The sequence below is a fragment of the Moschus berezovskii genome, chromosome 5, assembly GCF_049115385.1.
Source record: "Moschus berezovskii isolate FMDL1 chromosome 5, NW_MosBer_1.0, whole genome shotgun sequence".
Lineage (NCBI taxonomy): Eukaryota > Metazoa > Chordata > Mammalia > Artiodactyla > Moschidae > Moschus > Moschus berezovskii.
The window spans coordinates 81691447-81714689 of NC_142464.1; the positions used below are offsets into that span (position 1 = coordinate 81691447).

At 40.5% G+C, this 23243-nt stretch overlaps 1 pseudogene; it reads right to left on the reverse strand.

Annotated features, from left to right (window-relative positions):
• Positions 1 to 17781: 17781 nt before the first annotated feature.
• LOC129561839 (FMR1-interacting protein NUFIP2 pseudogene) lies at positions 17782 to 20538 on the reverse strand (annotated as a pseudogene).
• Between the last annotated feature and the right edge of the window lie 2705 nt (positions 20539 to 23243).

The window sequence follows — 23243 nt, forward strand, 5'->3', positions numbered from 1 at the left end:
AGGAAATCATGAAGGACATTTTGGATAATGGCAAAAAAGGTGAGGGTGAAGGGTTTCAAGATAAGGATCTCAGAGAAATTCAAGAGCTAATAGCCATGATACAAGAGGTATTAGCAAGAGATGACTTGGACAGAGTGCTTCCGAACCAGTTCCACATGATGAGGAAAAAGACATAGAAGAAGGAAGAAGCAGTGCCAGGAAACAAACTGACATTAGACTAACCCGGAAGAGAGTTCTGATAATTAAAAACTGCTTTTGACTTCTTTTACAGCATGGACCTTTCTATGCTGCTGGTGCTGGAACTAAAGCACACAGTGGAGGAAGGATTCATACTTTATAGAAACATTTATAGAAAAATAAAAAAGCAAAAAAGTCAGAAATTAGGGTGTATTTCCATCAAGTTACACCTGGTGTGCCTGCCTCTCCTGCCTCCCCTCCCATACCTACCTGGGACAGCAAAACCAATCCCTCCTCTTCCTCCTCCTCAGCCTAGTCAGTATGAATCAAAGACACCTAGGATAAAGACCTTTGTGATGATCCACTTCCACCTAATGAATAGTAGATAATCAACATGTCCTACAGTTAATCAACCTATCTGTTATGTATGTTTGTGAGTTCTTGTATGAAAGTCTAATAACTAATAGAAGAACTGTATGAGATGTGTCATCATCATCGTTGCCTAAGGATTCACCATATAGAACATCATGTGCAAGACTTGTGTTGAAGTGGATAGCCTACCTTATATAGGAATAAGGTAAGTGGCATTTAATATTAAAAATGTGTTAGTTTTCCTACTGCTTTATAAATTTGCTTTCAAAGAATTACATTATCACACAGTATGTATTTCTCTCCCTTCCAATTGGAGAACTTGTGTATCTGCTTGTTGTCATAAGTAGGTGGATTTTTTTTTTTTTAATGTAACAGAGTTTCCAGCACTGTATTAGGAGTATGACTGTAATACTGTATACCATAAAAGTTTTATAAGGATTCATTTACTGTGTCTAAGCTAGGCCACTGTGAAACAACTGTATCAGTTACACTAAGCTTACCATAAAGTAATCATATTGGTGCTGCTTCATTATCAGTGCATGAGTCTTTATATCTGTGAATATATAATATATAAATGTGAATTTGTTTTTCATGTTGTCTTTTCATTTGTAATGTCTAGAATTAGTAATTCATATTGTATCTACAGTGTTTTATCTCATATGCATAGTATGGATATAGGTGCTGATAGATAATTAATCTTGTAAACAGATGACATTAACTTGTGGTATCAGTACTGATAGTCTCTAGTTTATTTAAAGAGTACAATCAGTCAGTTCAGTTGCTCAGTTGTGTCCAACTCTTTGCAACCCCATGGACTGCAGCATGCCATCACCAACTTCCAGAGTTTGCCCAAACTCATGTCCATCGAGTTGGTGATGCCATCCAACCATCTCATCTTCTGTTGTCCCCTTCTCCTCCTGCCTTAAATCTTTCCCAGCATCAGAGTCTTTTCCAATGAGATAGTTCTTTGCATCAGGTGGCCAAAGCATTGGAACTTCAGCTTCAGCATTAGTCCTTCCAATGAATATTCAGTACCGATTTCCTTTTAGGATTGACTAGTTAGATCCCCTTAAAAAAAAAAAAAAAAGATCTCCTTGAAGTCCACGGAACTCTCAAGAGTCTTCTCCAGCACCACAGTTCAAAAGCATCAGTTCTTCAGCGCTGAGCTTTATGGTCCAACTCTCACATTCATACATGACTACTGGAAAAACCTCATCTTTGACTATATGGACCTTTCTGTAAGGTAATGTCTCTGCCTTTTAATATGCTGTCTAGGTTGGTCATAGCTTTTCTTCCAAGGAACAAGCGTCTTTTAATTTATGGCTGCAGTCATCATCTGCAGTGATTTTGGAGTCCAAGAAAATAAAGTCTGTCACTGTCATTGTTTCCTCATCAATTTGCCATGAAGTGTTGGGATTGGATACCATGATCTCAGTTTTTTGCATGCTGAGTTTTAAGCCAGTTTTTTCACTCTCCTCTTTCACTTTCATCTAGAGGCTCTTTAGTTCCTCTTTGCTTTCTGCCATAAGGGTGGTGTCATCTGCATACCTAAGGTTATTGATATTTCTTCCGCAATCTTGATTCCAGCTATTTTTCATCCAGTCCAGTATTTTGCATAATACACTTTGCATATAAATTAAATAAGCAGGGTGACAATATACAGCCTTGACATACTCCTTTCCCAATTTGGAACCACTCAGTTGTTCCATGTCTGGTTCTGTTGCTTCTTGACCTGCATACAGATTTCTCAGGAGGCAGAAAAGATGGTCTGGTATTCCCGTCTCTTGAAGAATTTTCCACAGTTTCTTGTGAACCACACAGTCAAAGGCTTTAGTGTAGTCAGTGAAACAGAAGTAGATGTTTTTCTGGAATTCTCTTGTTTTTTCTAGGATCCAACACATATTGGCAATTAGATTGCTGATTCCTCTGCCTTTTCTAAATCCAGCTTGAACATCTGGAAGTTCTCAGTTCACGTACTGTTGAAGCCTAGCTTGGAGAATTTTGAGCGTTACTTTGCTAGCGTGTGAGATGAGTGCAATTGTGTGGTAATTTGAACATTCTTTGGCATTGCCTTTCTTTGGGATTGGAATGAAAATTGACCTTTTCCAATCCTTTAGCCACTGCTGAGTTTTCCAAATTTGCTGGCATATTGAGTGCAGCAGTTTCACAGCATCATCTTTTAGGATTTGAAATAGCTCAACTGGAATTCCATAACCTCCACTAGCTTCATTTGTAGTGATTCTTCCTAAGGCCCACCTGACTTCGCACTCCAGGATGTCTGGCTCTAGGTGAGTGATCACACCACTGTGGTTATCTGGGTCATTAAGATCTTTTCTTATAGTTCTTCTGTGTATTCTTGCCACCTCTTCTTAATATATTCTGCTTCTGTTAGGGTCATACCATTTCTGTCCTTTATCGAGCCCATCTTTGCATGAAATGTTCCCTTGGTATCTCTAATTTTCTTGAAGAAATCTCTAGTCTTTCCCATTCTATTGTTTTCCTCTATTTTTTTGCATCACTCACTTAGGAAAGCTTTCTTGTCTCTCCTTGCTTTTCTTTGGAACTCTATTCAGATGGATATATCTTTCCTTTTTTCCTTTGCCTTTCACTTCTCTTGTTTTCTCAAATATTTGTAAGGCCTCCTCAGACAACTATTTTGCCTTTTTGCATTTCTTCTTCTTGGGGATGGTTTTGATCACTGCCTCCTATACAGTGTTACAAACCTCTATCCATAGTTCTTCAGGCACTCTATCAGATCTAATCCCTTGAATCTATTGGTCACTTCCACTGCATAATCGTAAGGGATTTGATTTAGATCATACCTGAATGGTCTAGTGGTTTCCCCTACTTTCTTCAATTTAAGTGTGAATTTTGCAATAAGGAATTCATGGTCTGACCAGAAACTATAAAACTCCTAGAGGAAAACATAGGCAAAACACTCTCTGACATAAATCACAGCAGGATCCTCTACCACCCACCTCCCAGAATAATGGAAATAAAAGCAAAAATAAACAAATGGGACCTAATTAAACTTAAAAGCTTCTGTACAATGAAGGAAACTATAAGCAAGGTGAAAGGACACCCTTCAGAATGGGAGAAAATAATAGCAAACGAAGCAACTGACAAAGAATCTCAAAAATATACAAGCAGCTCATGCAACTCAATTCCAGAAAAATACATGACCCAATAAAAAATGGGCCTAAGAACTAAACAGATAGTTCTCCAGAGAATATGTACAGATGGCTAACAAACACATGAAAAGATGCTCAACATCACTCATTACCAGAGAAATGCAAATCAAAACCACAATGAGGTACCATCTCATGCCAGTCAGAATGGCTGCTATCAAAAAGTCTACAAACAATAAATGCTGGAGAAGGTGTGGGGAAAAAGAAACCCTCTTACACTGTTGGTGGGAATGCAAACTAGTACAGCCACTATGGAGAACAGTGTGGAGATTCCTTAAAAAACTGGAAATAGCACTACCATATGACCCAGCAATCCCACTGCTGGGCATACACACTAAGGAAACCAGAATTGAGAGACATGTATACCCCAATGTTCATCGCAGCACTGTTTATAATAGCCAGGACATGGAAGCAACCTAGATGTCCATCAGCAGACAAATGGATAAGAAAGCAGTGGTACATATACATGATGGAATATTACTCAAACATTAAAAAGAATGCATTTGAATCAGTTATAATGAGGTGGATGAAACTGGAGCCTATTATACAGAGTGAAGTAAGCCAGAAAGAAAAATACCAATACAGTATACTAACTCATATATATGAAATTTAGAAAAGATGGTAACGATGACCCTATAAACAAGACAGCAAAAGAGACACAGATGTAAAGAACAGTCTTTTGGACTCTGTGGAAGAAGGCGAGGTTGGGATGATTTGAGAGGGTAGCATTGAAATGTGTATATTATCATATGTGAAGCGGATCGCCAGTCCAATTTCAATGCATGAGACAGGGTGCTGAGGGCTGGTGCACTGGGATGACCCTGGGGGATGTGATGGGGAGGGAAGTGGGAGGGGGGTTCAGAATGGGGAACACATGTGCACCTGTGGCTGATTCATGTCGATGTTTGGCAAAAACCACTACAATATTGTAAAGTAACTAGCCTCCAATGAAATAAATAAATTAAAAAAAAAAGAATTCATGGTCTGAGCCACAGTCAGCTCCTGGTTTCCTGATGGTATAGAGCTTCTCCATCTTTGGTTGCAAAGAATATATCGATCTAATTTCAAGAGTACAATAATATAGTGTATATATAGTTTACATGTATTTTGTGTAATAATACGATTATTATCATATAATAGTACTATATTTTTATATAATATTAATAGTATATATGTAGTATATAATACATATAACATAAAATATGTCTTAGTTGACTGTATATATTATTTGTATGTCTTCTGGTCTGCAGTAGCCTATTGGTTGTTAAGTTTTGGAGGAGTCAAAAATTACATGTGAATTTTTGACTCCATTGGTGTTGGCGCCCTTAACCCCGGGCTACCTATACAAGCATCTTTGAAAAGGTAGTCTGGATCAAAGCCAGTCACTGCCTTTATTTACAATATATGCAAAACCATAAGATTCATGGAGAATTGTCTCCCAACATTCAGTTGTTATTTGTAACAAGTAATATGCATACATTGAAGGATAAATATTTTACTTTAACAACTGCAGTCACTTGGTGATAGAATATGTATACCTGCAGGGCACTGCACAACTCCTCAAACCTTCAAATCAGATTGGACAGCACTACCCCATTCCCTCTTGCATATTGATTTTCTCAGAGTTCCAGCTTTTTATCATGACACCGAAAACCTAGATTCAGAGAGAGCTCATGTTATCAAGAGGAGGCAGTGCTCTCTGATGTTGAAATTGTGAACCTTGAGCTAGTAGTTTATATGGTGTATATTAGATGCTGAGGGTCATTTTCCTCAAAATGTTGACACATCCTGTGAGCTCACTGAGGCTCTTTGGAACAACTTGGGAACTGTAGTCCTAAGCAGTGGTAGAAGAAGCATTGATTCTGAATGACCTCACAGACTACTGCTGTCTTGGTAGTGTAGACTAAATGGTTGTTTTATCAGGGAGAAATAAACTTCTATCTTCTTTCAGCCAGATTTGTGGAAGTCCTGGTTGCAGTGGCAGTCTTTATCCTAACTAGTATAATCTCCTAATAAATGTGACTGTGTCTCATAGTGTGGTATTTGATGACGTGTTCTTACATGGTGAGAAACAGTATTCACTGTGTGTTTCTTTTTTGTCTTTCCAACCTCAGTCATCACTTCAGTCCACATGTATTGAGCCCCTACTGTGCCCTTGCACTGGGCCAAGCATCCTCTCAAGTTCAAGTCCACTTCTATGTTCTTCAGTCCCCTCAGCTACAGACCAACTGCTCTTGACAATTTAGCCACATCTAAGCAAGTCCATCCCCATTTAGCAGGTAGGGTCCATAAGGTACATTGATGCTTTACTCCCAGGAGTAGCTCATATGCCTTCATTGCTGGCTGAGCTTTGGCCGGGAACTCAATGAGAAGAACTGGAGTGACCTGAACTGAAACACATGGATCAGCCCTTTTTGGCCTGTCTGGGTAGGACTAGGAAACATCAGACCAAAAGCCAATCTGACACATCCAGCAAGACAGAATGTGTCCAGGAAGAAGCCTTGAGGGAGCAAGATAGAAGGTTCTTGTTTTCACTGCCTAGTGCTGAGCTGGATTGCTGCCAGTGTAATGAGTACTGTGTGTATCTATAAAAAGGAAGCAGGAAGGAGAACATACTCTGGCCCATCAGTGATTGAAAGGAGAGAAGAGATGAGGGATGACTGGGCTGGCCTTGAGTGTTGGTAGAAGCAGACCCTATGTCTACTCACGTAGGTTTAGACTTGTTGCTATTTATCAAAATACATAGTTTAGGAGACATGTTTTCCTAATAACTCAACCTTATGGCAAACAAAGGATTTCTTCACTCCTCCAAAGACTAACATACCACATTGCAAGTTAGGGTCATCTGTCTCACAAATATTCATTGCCAATTTCATATGCATGGGTACCTCTGAAAGTCTTTGAGTAGCAAATACTTCTGCAGAGCTGCCCTACCCTTCCCTTTCTCTTCGGAAAGAAATTTGTCCCTGAACATCATAATCCAGATTCTGACACTTCCATTCTGCCCACATCACACCCTTTACCCTGCAGCTTGGTTTGTGTTGCCAAACCAATGCAATGTCCTTGGCACTGGGTCCCAAACCTCTCATTGGTTTTTATTATTATTATTAATTTATTTATTTGACTGTGATGAATCTTAGTTGCAGCCAAGGAATCTTCAATCTTGGCTGCGGCATGTGGATTCCAATTCCCCAACCAGTCTGGTCCCCCTGCATTGAGAGCAGTCTAGTCCTTAACTGATTTTTTTATATTAGCTTTGGTCAGTATGATGGAATCTATTTCCAGTTAAAAAAAAAAAAGTCAAAAGTCAAAGTGTTACAAATGGGGAGTGAAAAACATACATGAAAATGCTATACAGAGATTTCCCTGGTAGTCCAGTAGTTAAGACTTTGCCTTCCAGTGAAGGGGACGCAGGTTCAACCCCTGGTCGGAAAACTGAGATCCTACGTGCCTTGCAACCAAAAGACTAAAAAAAATATTTTAAGAAAGCATAAGTTTGAAAGAGTTTGGAAACTGTAAATGGCCAGGCTAATATTTGATATTATGGATTTTCTGAATTAATGAATATGTTCACCCGGCAGATTTTTAGTTATGATGAAAATCATTGAACCAGAGGGGGAAAGGGAGGCAGAAAACCTAGAAAAGAAAAGTTGGTGGCTTTTTTATAACCCTGCCCACCACAGAAAAGCAGTCTCCTCTTAGGTCTGTCAGGTCAGAGCTTTCTGCTCAAGTCAGACAAGCTAGTAGCCTCCTCCTCCGGCAGCTTTGCAAATTTCAGCTTTTCCAGCCATGATCTGAAAGCGTGTGCTTAACTCCTACTCCAGATGGTAAAATTGTTTTTGTCATTTAATTCACCTAGATCCTTGACCCCAATTAGCTCCAACTGGACCATTCATTCAGTGTTTGTTAGTCACAGAAATAGTGTCTTCAAAGAGTCAAAGCATTATTGTAAAGCAATTATCCTCCAATTAAAAATAAATTTAAAAAAAAAATCAAAGCTTGAGTCTTTAAGAGCAGTTTGCAAGTCAAGTGTGACTCTCCCAGGCCAGTGGCAATGCTCTAGAGAGACATCACTCAGCTGGTTTCAGGCTGAGCAGCAGGATTTGCTGGAAGTGGCAGTTTCCAGGGAGCCACTGCCCCCTTGTGTCTCAGTGCTGGCCAGGAATTATTCCATGACAGGGAGAACACTTCGCAAAAGTCTGTAAAAGATGGGCTATTTCTGGCTCTTAACTTGTTGCTTCAATTAAGATTTCCTATCATCTTATGGCTTTTTAAATTGTAATTGTCATTCTCTTAAAACAGCAAATTTTTGAAAGGCATATTTATTATAATTAAGGACTGCCCAGGTGGTCCTAGTGGTAAAGAATCTGCCTGCCAAATGTAGGAGACATAAGAGATGCGGGTTCAATCCGTGGGTCAGAAAGATCCCTTGGAGAAGGAAATAGCAACCCACTCTAGTATTCTTGCCTGGAAAATCCAATAGACAGAGGAGTTTGGTGGGCTAGTCCATGGTCGCAAAGAGTTGGACACGACTGAAGTGACTTAGCATAGCACATTATAATTATAAATATTCTCTTTGAAGAAAAATTTGTGTAAATATTTTTTGCTAAATTTTAATGTATTTCCTCTGTACTTTTCTCCTCCATGTAAAAAAACCTAATTTTACTTGGAGACAGGAAAAAAAAAAAAGCCACAGAACCACTGAATCGAATTTTATCATAACTTTATATAAATATGATCTTATCCACAATAAGAAAGTCAGCTTTTGACTATGCCAGAGTATTAAGAGTTGCCTCATTTTTTTCTTACAAAATTTAAAATGTAAAAGATAAGCATTTTTTTTCAAGTTCTTTTTTTTTTGGTCACACTCGGCATGTGAGATCTTAGTTCCCTGACCAAGGATTAAACCTGTGCCCCTGGCAATGGAAGCACAGTCTTAACCACTGGGACTGCCAGGAAGTCCCAGGGGTATGCAGTTTATATTTGGGCTTCACAGACAAAGTGTTTGGTTTAGTGAAGAAGAAGGAAAAGAAAAGTATGTCAAAGTAACTGTATACCTTAAAAAAAATGATGAATAAAACAAAATACTTCCTTAATATTCTTGGGATTTCCATGGTGGTCCAGTGGTTAAGAATCTGCCTTGCAATGCAGGGTACGTGAGTTTGATCCCTGGTTTGGGAACTAAGATCCCACATGCTGCGGAGCTACTAAGCATGCTTGCTGCAATTACTGAAGCCTCACGCTCCAGAGCCCTCACCCCACAGCTAGAGAACCTGCATGCTCCAACTAGAGAGAATCTGTGCAACGTATGCCACACCTAAGATCACTAGAAGCCAATTAATTAAAAGTAAATACTGTTGATTAACTATTCTGATAAACTAGGATGTCTACATCAAGGCTTATGGCCAGGTGAGTTACCTCCAGCGCATGGTGAGGAAGTGGCTGTCCCTGAAGGTTGAATGGGGGTGATTTGTGTCTGACCTGCTTTAATACCTTGAATTTCAGATTCTGCTGCTGTTCAAGATACTCTACCTTCCTAAATCTGGCCACAGAATAGAGAAGCCAACAGAATGGAACTGATGTAAAGTAGCCAGCCCACAAGTATGTACCAAAGATTTACTGTGTGCCAAGTTAGGAATATAGTAAAGAACATGACAAGTAAGGGTACTAGCCTCATGGAATTTACAGTCTATAGCAGATACCAGGTTTTCAGTTTTCAGAAGTGAGAGTTGTTTACTTTTCAGAGAAACTTAAGAGTATAATCCTGTTGGCTCTGCATGAACAGGGCAGTGCTTCATTCATCACTGTATGCTCAGTGCTCGACACATGTAATAGGTATCTGCAAATATGAATGGCATAATTGAGAGAATGATCAGATGTAAACTGGATACTTAACAAAAAACCTAAATCAAGTTTGAGGTATGTCCTAGGAATTGTTCAAGATCATCTGGACATTCAGTCTCATTCCCCTTTTCAGGGTAATGAAAGAAAAAATTGAAATTTGTTGTTAGCCAAGAATCAAGACTTTGTTTCCTTTGTGGCATGTGGGTTGTGTATTTGCCTGTTTGGGTGGAAGGAAGGAATTCAGGGAGGTTAGTGATTTTGTTGTCATTATTTTGTGAGGCCTTCTGGGCTGTTTTTTTTTCTTCCTTTAATCAATAAAAATGGACTATGGGCTTCCCTGGTGGCTCAGCTGGGAAAGAATCTGCCTGCCAATGCAGAAGACACAGATTCAATCCCTGGTCTAGGAAGATCCCACATACCGTGAAGCAGTTGGGACTGTGAGCCACACCTATTAAGCCTGTACTCTGCTGGGGGAAATATCAATAACCTCAGATATGCAGATGACACTACCCTTATGGCAGAAAGTGAAGAGGAACTCAAAAGCCTCTTGATGAAAGTGAAAGAGGAGAGTGAACAGGTTGGTTTGAAGCTCAACATTCAGAAAACAAAGATCATGGCATCTGGTCCCATCACTTCATGGGAAATAGATGGAAAAACAGTGGAAACAGTGTCAGACTTTATTTTTTTGGGCTCCAAAATCACTGCAGATGCTGATTGCAGCCATGAAATTAAAAGACGCTTGCTCCTTGGAAGGAAAGTTATGACCAACCTTGATAGTATATTAAAAAGCAGAGACATTACTTTGCCAACCAAGGTCCGTCTAGTCAAGGCAATGGTTTTTCCTGTGGTCATGTATGGATGTGAGAGTTGGACTGTGAAGAAGGCTGATCGCCGAAGAATCGATGTTTTTGAACTGTGGTGTTGGAGAAGACTCTTGAGAGTCCCTTATACTGCAAGGAGATCCAACCAGTCCATTCTAAAGGAGATCAATCCTGGATGTTCATTGGAGGGACTAATGCTAAAGCTGAAAATGCAATACTTTGGCCACCTCATGCAACGAGTTGACTCACTGGAAAAGACTCTGATGCTGGGAAAGGTTGGGGGCGGGAGGAGAAGGGGACGACGGAGAATGAGATGGCTGGATGGCATCACCGACTCTGTGGACATGAGTTTGAGTGTACTCCGGGAGTTGGTGATGGACAGGGAGGCCTGGCATGCTGATTCATGGGGTCGCGGAGAGTCAGACACGACTGAGCGACTGAACTGAACTGAACTGAACTAGAGCCGGGGAGCCGCAACCACTGAGTCCACGTGCCACAACTACTGAAGCCTGCCACACCCTAGAGCCTGTTTCCGCAACAAGAGAAGCCACTGCAATGAGAAGCCCGAGCACCACAACTAGATACTAGCCCCCACTCCCCACAGTTAGAGAAAAGCCTGCACAGCAGTGAAGACCCAGAACAGCCAAAAATATGGAAATAAAATAAATAAATACACACTGTGCTAGGTATTGTCCCAAGCACTGAAGATAACACGATTAATAAGACTGGCAAGATCTTTGTACCCCAGCAACTTCTATTTCAGAACTTTCCATGGATTGGTTGATGGGTTATTTTTTTCTACACTTACTTTGGTGATTATAATCACTACATATCACTTTTATAATGAGAACATTTTTAAGAAGGTATAAAAAGAGACTTAACAGGATGGATACAAATCTGAGTTTCCAGTACAACTCTGAGCGTATTTTGGGGAGTACTGCTTCCACTGCACAAAATGAAAAGACCAGGCACAAATTTACCACAGAGAATATGTAAATAAGCACACCTTTTCAGTCCCTTTCAACAATTTAAATTTGTATTTTCTAACCAAGTGATTCCGTCTTTTTTAATTTATCCTACTGAGTGCTTGCATAAATAAAAAAGGACATATATATGTGTACACCATTATCTGTGATAGGAGAAAATGAAAAGTAATTGAAATGTTCATCACTCGAGAATTGCATAAATAGGTCATTGTATGTTCATATAATAGAATATAATACTGTTCTCTTTAAAATGAAGTAGATCTAAATGTACTGACTTGGGAAAACGTCCATAATATATTGTTACAGGATCAGGGATAGGGCCAAAAACCAGGTTACTGGTTTTACTCTTTCCTTAAAGGTATGCTGCTGCTGCTGCTGCTAGGTCACTTCAGTCGTGTCCAACTCTGTGCGACCCCATAGACGGCAGCCCACCAGGCTGCCCCGTCCCTGGGATTCTCCAGGCAAGAGTACTGGAGTGGGTGCCATTGCCTTCTCCGCCTTAAAGGTATCAGTTCAGTTCAGTTCAGTTCAGTCGCTCAGTCGTGTCCGACTCTCCGCGACCCCAAGAATCACAGCACGCCAGGCCTCCCTGTCCATCACCAACTCCTGGAGTTCACTCAAACTCATGTCCACAGAGTCGGTGATGCCATCCAGCCATCTCATTCTCTGTCGTCCCCTTCTCTTCCCGCCCCCAATCCTTCCCAGCATCAGACTCTTTTCCAGTGAGTCAACTCGTTGCATGAGGTGGCCAAAGTATTGCAGTTTCAGCTTCAGCATCAGTCCTTCCAATGAACACTCAGGATTGATCTCCTTTAGAATGGACTGGTTGGATCTCCTTGCAGTCCAAGGGAGTCTCAAGAGTCTTCTCCAGCATCACAGTTCAAAAGCATCAATTCTTCGGCAATCAGCTTTTTTCACAGTCCAACTCTCACATCCATACATGACCATGGGAAAAACCATAGCCTTGACTAGACGGACCTTTGTTGGCAAAGTAATGTCTCTGCTTTTTAATATACTATCAAGGTTGGTCATAACTTTCCTTCCAAGGAGTAAGTGTCTTTAAATTTCATGGCTGCATTCAGCATCTGCAGTGATTTTGGAGCCCAAAAAAATAAAGTCTGACACTGTTTCCACTGTTTTTCCATCTATTTCCCATGAAGTGATGGGACCAGATGCCATGATCTTTGTTTTCTGAATGTTGAGTTTCAAGCCAACCTTTTCACTCTCCTCTTTCACTTTCATCAAGAGGCTTTTGAGTTCCTCTTCACTTTCTGCTATAAGGGTGGTGTCATCTGCATATCTGAGGTTATTGATATTTCTCCCAGCAATCTTGATTCCAGCTTGTGCTTCTTCCAGCCCAGCATTCCTCATGATGTACTCTGCATATAAGTTAAATAAACAAGGTGACAATATACAGCCTTGATGTACTCCTTTTCCTATTTGGAACCAGTCTGTTGTTCCATGTACAGTTCTGACTGTCACTTCCTGACCTGCATATAGGTTTCTCAAGAAGCAGGTCAGGTGGTCTGGTATTCCCATCTCTTTCAGAATTTTCCACAGTTTATTGTGATCCACACAGTCAAAGGCTTTGGCATAGTCAATGAAGCAGAAATAGATGTCTTTCTGGAACTCTCTTGCTTTCTCCATGATCCAGCGGATGTTGGCAATTTGATCTCTGGTGCCTCTGCCTTTTCTAAAACCTGCTTGAACATCTGGGAGTTCACGGTTCACATATTGCTGAAGCCTGGCTTGGAGAATTTGGAGCATGACTTTACTAGCGTGTGAGATGAGTGCAATTGTGTGGTAGTTTGAGCATTCTTTGGCATTGCCTCTCTTTGGGATTGGAATGAAGACTGACCTTTTCCAGTCCAGTGGCCACTGCTGAGTATTCCAAATTTGCTGGCATATTGAGTGCAACACTTTCACAGCATCATCTTTCAAGATTTGAAATAGCTCAACTTAAAGGTATAGTTTTGTATAATGGCCAACATTTTCAAGTGTTCTGAGCTCCTTATGTGTTTGATCTTATTTACTCTTCACAGCAGCCCTGTGAAGTAAGTACTGTTACTATTCTCACTTTACAGATGAGGAAAGTGACTTAAATTTGTAACTTGCTTAATGAACACAGATACCTGACTTTGCACTAATGTGCTAAGTCCCTCTGCTATATCCAGGAAACAATTACATAATTCTATCTAGCTAGACTAGTTTCAGTTGGAATTTTCAACTTTCAATCAAGAGAATTCTCAGAAACAATCCAAATAGAGATCAACATAGACTGGATAAATTATGAGACAACAATATAATGGAATACTATGCAGCTCTTAAAAAGAAGGAACTACATATATTGACATGAAAACAAACAGGAGAAAAGTAACTTTATAGAATACGTGTGTTTTACAACAATGGAAGTTTGTACAGAAAAGCACAGAAGTAGTGATAGTTCAGTGTCATAAAAACAATACTTTGACAAAACCCTTATAACACATATTTACACATTTGAGTTTCTTTTTGAAATACCATTATTATCAGTTTTTTTCCTGAATATAAAAGTCTTCCATGGTCATTGTGGGAAATAATTGTTTAGTTTACTCAGGAGAGGAGAATGGGACTTAAACATGGAAACTCTTTCGCTTCACACACTTCTGAATTGTTTTAATTTATTAGCTGAGATTATATGATGACAACCCAACTCAAACTGCTATAAGCAAAAAGAAAAAAAAAGTGTTGGAGGTAGTATTGAATGGACAGCAGGCCAGCTCACAGAATCAAAGGAAAAGCTGACCAACTAAGTATAAGCCATGGCAAAGTAGACAACCGAGGTGCCCCAGGGACCCTAAGACCCAAACCAGAATGCTGAGCTCCACTAAGACTCTGTGAGCCTTTGGTCTCTGTTCCCCATGGCATGTTGGCCTTGTGCTCTCCTACCACAGTCTGTCTTTGTACTGAGGGATCACGGCTTCCAGCAGCTTCCAGTGACACAGACTGTCAATCCCACCAAAAAAGGAAAAGGCTGTTCTCTGAGAAAGGACTCTAAAAGGTCAAAAACATACTGCAGACCAACCTCTGTGCCCAGGGTAGTGGGAATTACTACTGGTTATGATTGGTTTGATTTGAACTAGTTGCTCACCCTTCAACCTATCACCAGGGACAGGATATGGGATTGACTAAGAAACTCCAATACTTTGGCCACCTCATGCGACGAGTTGACTCACTGGAAAAGACTCTGATGCTGGGAAAGGTTGGGGGCGGGAGGAGAAGGGGACAACCGAGAATGAGATGGCTGGATGGCATCACCGACTCTGTGGACCTGAGTTTGAGTGAACTCCGGGAGTTGGTGATGGACAGGGAGGCCTGGCGTGCTGTGATTCATGGGGTCGCGGAGAGTCGGACACGACTGAGCGACTGAACTGAACTGAACTGAACTGAACTGAAGAAGGCAGTGGTTCCATTCAACCAGAAGTCGGGAGTGGACTGGAGAAGGACAGTTGAAGCTCGGAAAAAATGCTTTTTTGGAGCAGAAGGGAGAATTGCTGGGCAAACCAAATGATTACTGTATGCTGCTGCTGCTGCTGCTAAGTCACTTCAGTCGTGTCCGACTCTGTGTGACCCCATAGACGGCAGCCCACCAGGCTCCCCTGTCCCTGGGATTCTCCAGGCAAGAACCCTGGAGTGGGTTGTCATTTCCTTCTCCAATGTGTGAAAGTGAAAAGTGAAAGTGAAGTCGCTCAGTCATGTCTGACTCGTAGCGACCCCATGGACTGCAGCCTACCAGGATCCTCCGTCCATGGGATTTTCTAGGCAAGAGGACTGGAGTGGCTTGCCATTGCCTTCTCCGTTACTGTATGCTACATGAGCACAAATGTCCACTAAACATTTTTTAAAGCTATTTTCATCGTGTGTATGTGTATTCATGTGCCAAGAATGTGTTAAGAAGGATATTTTCTGAACCAGTTTTATTATCATTAAAAATTGTAATAGTACAGGTAAGCAATTATAGTTAACATCTACTGATTTTTTTTCTTCTTGAATTTTCCCCTGTTTTTCCTCTGGGAACGTTGCACCCAGTCTCTTATCTCAGCTGAACCAATCATATATCAGCTTATTTCCTGTGCCCACAATTGGGCCTAAATGGTGGGTGTGTGATCAACATGAACCAATCAGGGTCTTGGCCCAGAAAAGGCTTTTTTTTTTTCTTTGAGTAATAAGGCTGTGGGGCTGTGACTCCAGCAGCCTTTTTCACCTGGAGTTATTACAAAAGACTCATTTCCTGTCAGGTTAGGAAGTTGCTAGGATAGGATCTAGAGCTGCCAATTTTGCCTCCAACTTGGGGGTAAAGCTAGTCTATGAATGAAGTTGTTTATGCTGAAATAATAAAAGATGAACATGAAGAGACAAGGAGTCTGAATGCATTAGAGTCCCTGGTCCTAGGCACCCTCTGAGGTTAATGCCACCCCTACCCTCCATTTCTTCTGCAAATATGGCTAAACGGGACAATTTCCTCTTTATCTAAGGCTAGCTTGAATTGGGATTCCTCCAATTTCAGCCACAAGACTCCTAATAATTTACGTACAGATCAATAGAGCTGGGTAATTTATGGTACAATAATAAAATTCTAAGTAGCTTTTAAAAGAACAAACTACATATATTGATGTTAAAAACCCAAATATAAGGAGAAAAGTAAGTTAACAGACAGGGTGTATTTCTGTATGTGTGTGATTTTCTATATACCCACATATGTAGGGAGACTGTGTTCCGAAAGGTTATTGGTCACCTCTGGAGGCTGGTATGGGCAAGACTTTCATCTTTTTTTTTTAATAACCTTTTGAAAATTTTTATTTAAAAAAAAAACACAAAACACAGACTTCCTTCACTTCAGTATGTGGTATGATGCATTTTCCAGTTTGCTCAATGCTTTAAAGCTCAAGGATGACTCTGCTTTCAATTGTACATGGACCTTACGCATCCTAGCTTTTGGCAAGCAGGCAGGAGACTCAACAAAAATCAAAATAGAACAAGGCAGACTAAATGCAGGGCACATCTGTAAATATATTATACATTTGAAAATTACAATATCCGTAAAAGTGATACAGTTTACAGGTGAAATGAAACTATCTGGAACTGGCCTACCACAAGTTTCTGAACCTGGACTGATACAATAAGTTATCTTATATATATATATATATGTTATGTATAAAAGTTTTGTTTACATCAAGTGGAATTGGCAATCCATGCTTATACTTTTAAAATCTAAGCAGGGCAGAAATCCAGACTATAAAGATATTTTCTCTACTCTATGCTGAGTCCAACAGCTTCTTTCACAAACTACTTGTTAAAAGCCTCAAATAAACAAACAAAACAAGAAAACTCATCCATACTACAGTCGCTCAAAACTGGACATTTCTTAAGCAAAAGGGCTGAGCAAAAGTAGCTACTTCCTCCCCAAATAACCCTGGGGATCCAGTCTACTTTTATTAGAAGACTACATCTCTCTGTGTAAATACCCTGCTATTTTAACCTGTATTTGACATACATGGATATACTAATTTCTGTGTTTGTGTGTGTGTGTGAGACACGATGCTATGTCTGACCAGAGAACTTGTTTTTATGCCACTAACATCACCCAACCTTAAACTGGACCCTTAGTTTCTGCACACACAAAAAATTTTATTTTAGCATGCTATATACAAGCTGCAGTGCAACAGGATGGTAATGTGATAGGACAGGGCTGATGCTCTTTTCTGCCCAAAAGAAAATTTCCAGAATTTCACATTATTTTCCTTAAAAAAAAAACCCATTTGCTCTAGTAATAAAATATATTTATTAAGATATAATTAGAAACTAATAAGCTCAGAAGTATAGTTTGCATGAAAACACACCTTCTATAGGCAAGGTTTATTACCTCCTCACTGGCTAAAAACATGAAGTTTTAGTTTTCATGGACTTTTTTCTTCCCCTTTTAGATTTCTGAGAAATTAAAGAGAATTTACCGAAAGGTACAGAAGTTTCTCTTCAGATGTTTGATGAAAAACAAGAAAAAGAGCACATTTAGTGTTAGTGACAGAAAGCACGTCTGGAGCATCTACTGTTGAAAAGCAGAATGCATTTTTGCTCCCACTTACACAGTTACATTAAAACATGGGCACAGGAGGATTTTTCCACATTAAATATCTAAAGCCAATTGTTTGTTGTGTAACTTTTGTTTAAATGACACTCATGACATTTTTACTTATTAAAGTCCAATATGTAACCAAAGCCAAGTGAAACTATGTACCACCAACTATTTCAGAACTGTAGAACTTCAATGCCCTCCCTTATCCCCCCACCCCACAAAAAAATAAAAGGAAACAAAGAAAATATTTCCCAACACCCCACAGAGGCTGCTTACTCCTGGCAAGACATGCAAATCATATTCGCTAAAAAAAAAAAGAAAAAAAATAGACCCCTGCAAACTTCAAGGCATTTTATCCAGCATTCTCGCAGGGTTCAAAGTATAACCAAAAGATCAAGGGAGGAGTTGGGGAAAATGTTGAATCATTCTGGGTTCCCCGTGATTAGTGTATCACTTTAGTCACAGAACAAGATACAGAGATCTTTTAAAGTGGATTTGCCTTTCCAGTGGGTCATTTGTTGCCCAAGTTGGTGACAGCAGGAACTTTAGAACCACGCTTGTTATTAAGTCCATATTCATTAATCATTTGCATTCACACTTAAAAACAAAAACTAAAAAAAAAACAAAACAAAACTATTCAGTACCGGAGATTAAATAACCATGTGTAGTCTCTTGAAATAAATTTGTTTCCTTAAGAAGTCTAATTACTTTCAGTTGCCTTTTTTAAAATAACTATATATATATAATGTATATATATATTTGTATATATTATCCTGTGATTCTACTTATGGTTCCTCTGCTGCGTTGAAGATCTAGGAGCATAAAAGCTTTGTGTCCCCTATGAACGGTGGCTCTAATGATGCAGAAAGGTTACAAATCGGCAGTCTGGTCCTTCATTGATCTGGACTATCCATGGCTTCATTGTAAGTGATTATCCTTTTGGGATCTTGCTTCTGCAAATTCCAAACAGATTCCATTTCTTTAGTGTGATATACAATAGCAGCCCTCAGGTCAAAAGAACCCCAGCTATCATTCCTTTCTAGGCCTCTCTGGTATCTCTGTTCTTTGGCGGAGCCTAACAAAGTGTTCGTAGGAGACGCCAGAGGATTTTTATTTTCTATCTCATAGTCCCTTGAGAGAAACACTAAAGCACCTTGACTACTGGTGCCTGCTTTTTGCAGGTCACCTATATGACTGGGTTCCAAGGATAAGGCTCCACTCTCACTAGTAGTTCCAGATTTTGGAATGCTACCCAGAACTTGAGGACTAGTCCGTTTTTCCAGCTCATATGGCTTGGGAAACACAGGATGCTCAGTTCCTGAGGGGATTATTTCAGCACCCTGTGAAACCAAAGTGGCAGGATATTCCCCTTGAAATGTCACCTCTATCACTTTATGATCTGATGACTTCCCAGTAACAGTTTCAGGGCCAGTACTGGGTTCATTGAAAAATTATAAACCCCACTGATTCTGGAAGATATCCCCCAGGTTTGGCTGATCTGTCTGAGATGGTAGATCCACTTGTGCTGTGCTCAACAGCACAGTTTGCATATTTGAAGGGTAGATAAAAAGGCTGGACTTAATTTGTTCAACAGCTGCTGAAGTCAGACTCATGTCTTGGACAACTGAATCAGTCCCAGAAGAGATGGGTGTTAGAGTATTGGCGGCAGTAGTTAGCAGTGGCTGACCCCCTGGAGAATATACACTTGCATCAGTCCCTGCTAAAACTGGCCCATTAGAAAAGCTGGCTGAAGTAACAGATTTCAGCGTTGACATAGGGACCTGGGATAATCGACTTGAAGATTGGGTCTGAGTTTCCCCCAGTAGATGATGAGGAGGATGAAGATGAAGATGGTGACACAGAAGAGTTCTGTACAGTTTTGTTGAGGTTTTCCTTAACTTTGCTTGCATAACTTATTTTAGGAATGATTTTAGCACTGCTATTGTCCACTGGAAAACCTGGGGGTGGTTTAAACAGGGTCCACGAGTTCTCTTTGGAAGCAGCAGCAGAAGTATGCTTTCCTTTGGGCCGATCATCAAACTTTTTGCTGCTCACACCAGGCTTAATATCAGAGCTTTTCCACAGCATATCACCCACAGCAGGTTTTCCTCGACTTGTTCCTCCAGGCCCAGTTTCATACTTCCAAATAGGCTTTGAACCATCCACTTGATTTCCCTTTTGTTCACTGTAGTCAGGCTTGAAAGTTTCAAGTCCCTGTTTTAAGGTTGGGACATTGGTCTCTTGTTGCATTACTTTGTCCTGCACTAAATTAAGGTTTTCACAACTCTTGGCGCTATTGCGCCTAGCTTTCCTTTTTTTAGGAGTGGTATATCCGCTCTCAGATCCACTACCATCATTATCTGCTCCTTTGCCCATATAACCATTAGTAATATAGCCAGAATTATTTGTTACAACACCATTTGGAATTGCTACAGTATCAGTCTTGTCTATAGATTAGTTTTCTCCAGATTTATTTTCGTAAGACTTCCCATTCTTTTTGTCCATACTGTTTTTCTGAATAAAATTCCTGGTTTTAATTCCTGATTTCCCAAAGGTGCTGGACTTTACAGTCTGCTTCAGATTAGTGTCTATAACTTGTTGGTTGCCATTGAGGACCCTGGAAATAGGGTTGGTAGCTTCCTCAGAACTCAGGTTCTTTAAAGATATTTCTCTTTCTCCAGCATTACCGTTTAGTTCACCGTAGCCTGTTTTCTTCTTTGGTGTTTCCTGGTGCTGCTGGAGGGCGTGTTTCTGCTCATGTTTCAATGGCTTTGGCTGGGCCTTGGGGCTGCCCTTGGCTCCATGCTGCAGGTATTGGTGAGGCTGCTGGTGATGGTGGTGGTGATGGTGGTTGTGGCTGTGGTTGTAGAAATACTAATGGTGATGGTGGTGCGGCTGCTGCGGCTGCTGCTGCTGGGGGTGATGGTGCGGATGGTGGTGGCTGTGATGGTGCTGAGACTGTGGCTGGCCGGGCTTCTCCTCCATTGAAAGCGGCTGGGACTCTCTGGCTGAGGCTGCGGGCTGCTGCACCGTCAGGATCTGAGCAAGACTTTCATCTTTAATATACTTCTGTGTATTTTTAGCTTTCCTAAAATTTCATACTTTTTTTTCTATTATACTTTTATAAAACTTTTAAGCCAAAAATAACTACAGGCATAATGTAGTTGTGGAACATTTATGTTATACAACTTCCTGCTTTATTGCCTCTATTTCATTTAGAACAGAGGTCTGGGTATTTGGAGACCAGGCTTCTAGGCCACACTGTTTTGCATGTATTCTATAACCTTTGGCTGTAGTTGGCTTGCCTCTGCGGGCCTCAGTTTTTTACTTCCTAAGAGAGGTACTTGAAGTAACAGTAGCTACTATTTCAGTAGTTTCCATGGACCAAGTGCTGTGCTAAGCAGTTTCCTCACAGCAACTCCATGAGTTGAGCATGATCCCTCTTTTCCAGATAAGAAACCAGAAGCCCAAGTAAGTATTGGAATCAGAATTCAAATTCATGTTAAGTCCACTCCCCAAAGCAATGTTCTTTTTACTACATACTCTCCCAGCCACCTCCTGCCTCACGTCTCAATTTCCTGGCCCAAGAATTCAGTTAAACCCAAGACTCGACTCAAAATCCTCTACCTGGACAACACTATCTTTCTAAATTAACTTTTGGTCACTTTTATTGTTGCTACATCTGTATATATGTTGCATCATACTTGAAGACAGGATGTCTCTACCTCAGCACTATTGTACAGGAGCCAGTGACCAGAACCATCCCAAACAAAAATGCAAGAGGGCAAAGTGGTTGTCTGAGGAGACCTTACAAATAGTTGAGAAAAGAAGAGGAGTGAAAGACAAAGAAGAAAGGGAAAGATATACCCAACTCAATGCAGAGTTCCAGAGAACAGCAAGAGAGATAAGAAAGCCTCCTTATGTGAAAAATGCAAAGAAATAGAGGAAAACAATAGAATGGGAAAGACTAGAGATTTCTTCAAGAAAATTGGAGCTACCAAGGGAACATGTTATGCAAAGATGGGCACAATAAAGGACAGAAATGGCAAGGACCTAACAGAAGCAGAAGAGATTAAGAAGAGGTGGCAAGAATATACAGAAGACCTGTACAAAAAAAGGTCTTAATGACGTGGATAACCACGATAGTGTGATCACTCACCTACAGCCAGACATCCTGGAGTGTCGAAATCAAGTGGGCCTTAGGAAGCATCAATACGAACAAAGCTAGTGGAGGTGATAGAATCCCAGTTGAGCTATTTCAAATCCTAAAAGATGATGCTGTAAAATTGCTACACTCAATATGCCAGCAAATTTGGAAAATTCAGCAGTCACCACAGGACTGGGAAAGGTCAACCCCAAAAAAGGGCAATGCCAAAGAATGTTCAAATTACCACACAATTGCACTCATTTCACATGCTAGTAAGATCATTCTCAAAATCCTTCAAGCTAGGCTTCAACAGTATGTTAGCCAAGAACTTCAGATATTCAAGCTATATTTAGAAAAGGCAGAGGAACCAGAGATCAAATCACCAACACCCGCTGGATCATGGAAAAAGCAAGAGAATTTCAGAAAAACATCTACTTCTGCTCATTGACTACACTAAAGTCTTTGACTGTGTGGATCACGACAAACTGTCGAAAATTCAAGAGATGGAATACTGGACCACCTTACCTGCCTCCTGAGAAATCTGTATGCAGGTCAAGATGCAACAGGTAGAACTGGATATGGAACAACTGAGTGATTCCAAATTGGGAAAGGAGTATGACAAGGCTGTATACCGTCACCCTGCTTATTTAACTTATATGCAAAGTACATCATGCAAAATACTGGACTTGATGAAGCACAAGCTGGAATCAATACTGCAGGGAGAAATACCAATAACCTCAGATATGCAGATGACACCACCCTTATGGCAGAAAGTGAAGAGGAACTAAAGAGCCTCTTAATAAAGGTGAAAGAGAGCGAAAAAGCTGGCTTAAATCTCAGCATCAAAAAAACTAAGATGATGGCATCTGGTCCCATCAGTTCAGTTCAGTTCAGTTCAGTCACTCAGTCGTGTCCGACTCTTTGCAACCCCATGAATCACAGCACGCCAGGCCTCCCTGTCCATCACCAAAACCCGGAGTTCACTCAGACTCATGTCCACAGAGTCGGTGATGCCATCCAGCCATCTCATTCTCTGTCGTCCCCTTCTCCTCCTGCTCACAATCCCTCCCAGCATCAGTCTTTTCCAGTGAGTCAACTCTTTGCATGAAGTGGCCAAAGTATTGGAGCTTCAGCTTTAGCATCAGTCCTTCCAATGAACACCCAGGATTGATCTCCTTTAGAATGGACTGGTTGGATCTCCTTGCAGTCCAAGGTACTCTCAGGAGTCTTCTCCAACACCACAGTTCAAAAGCATCAATTCTTCGGCGATCAGCTTTCTTCACAGTCCAACTGTCACATCCATACATGACTACTGGAAAAACCACAGTCTTGACTAGATGGACCTTGGTTGCCAAAGTAATGTCTCTGCTTTTTAATATGCTATCTAGGTTGGTCATAACTTTCCTTCCAATGAGTAAGCATCTTTTAATTTCATGACTGCAGTCAGCATCTGCAGTAATTTTGGAGCCCAAAAAAATAAAGTCTGACACTGTTTCTACTTCATGGCAAATAGATGGGGAAACAATGGAAACAGACAGACTTTATCTTCTTGGGCTCCAAAATCACTTCAGATAGTGACTGCAGCCATGAAATTAA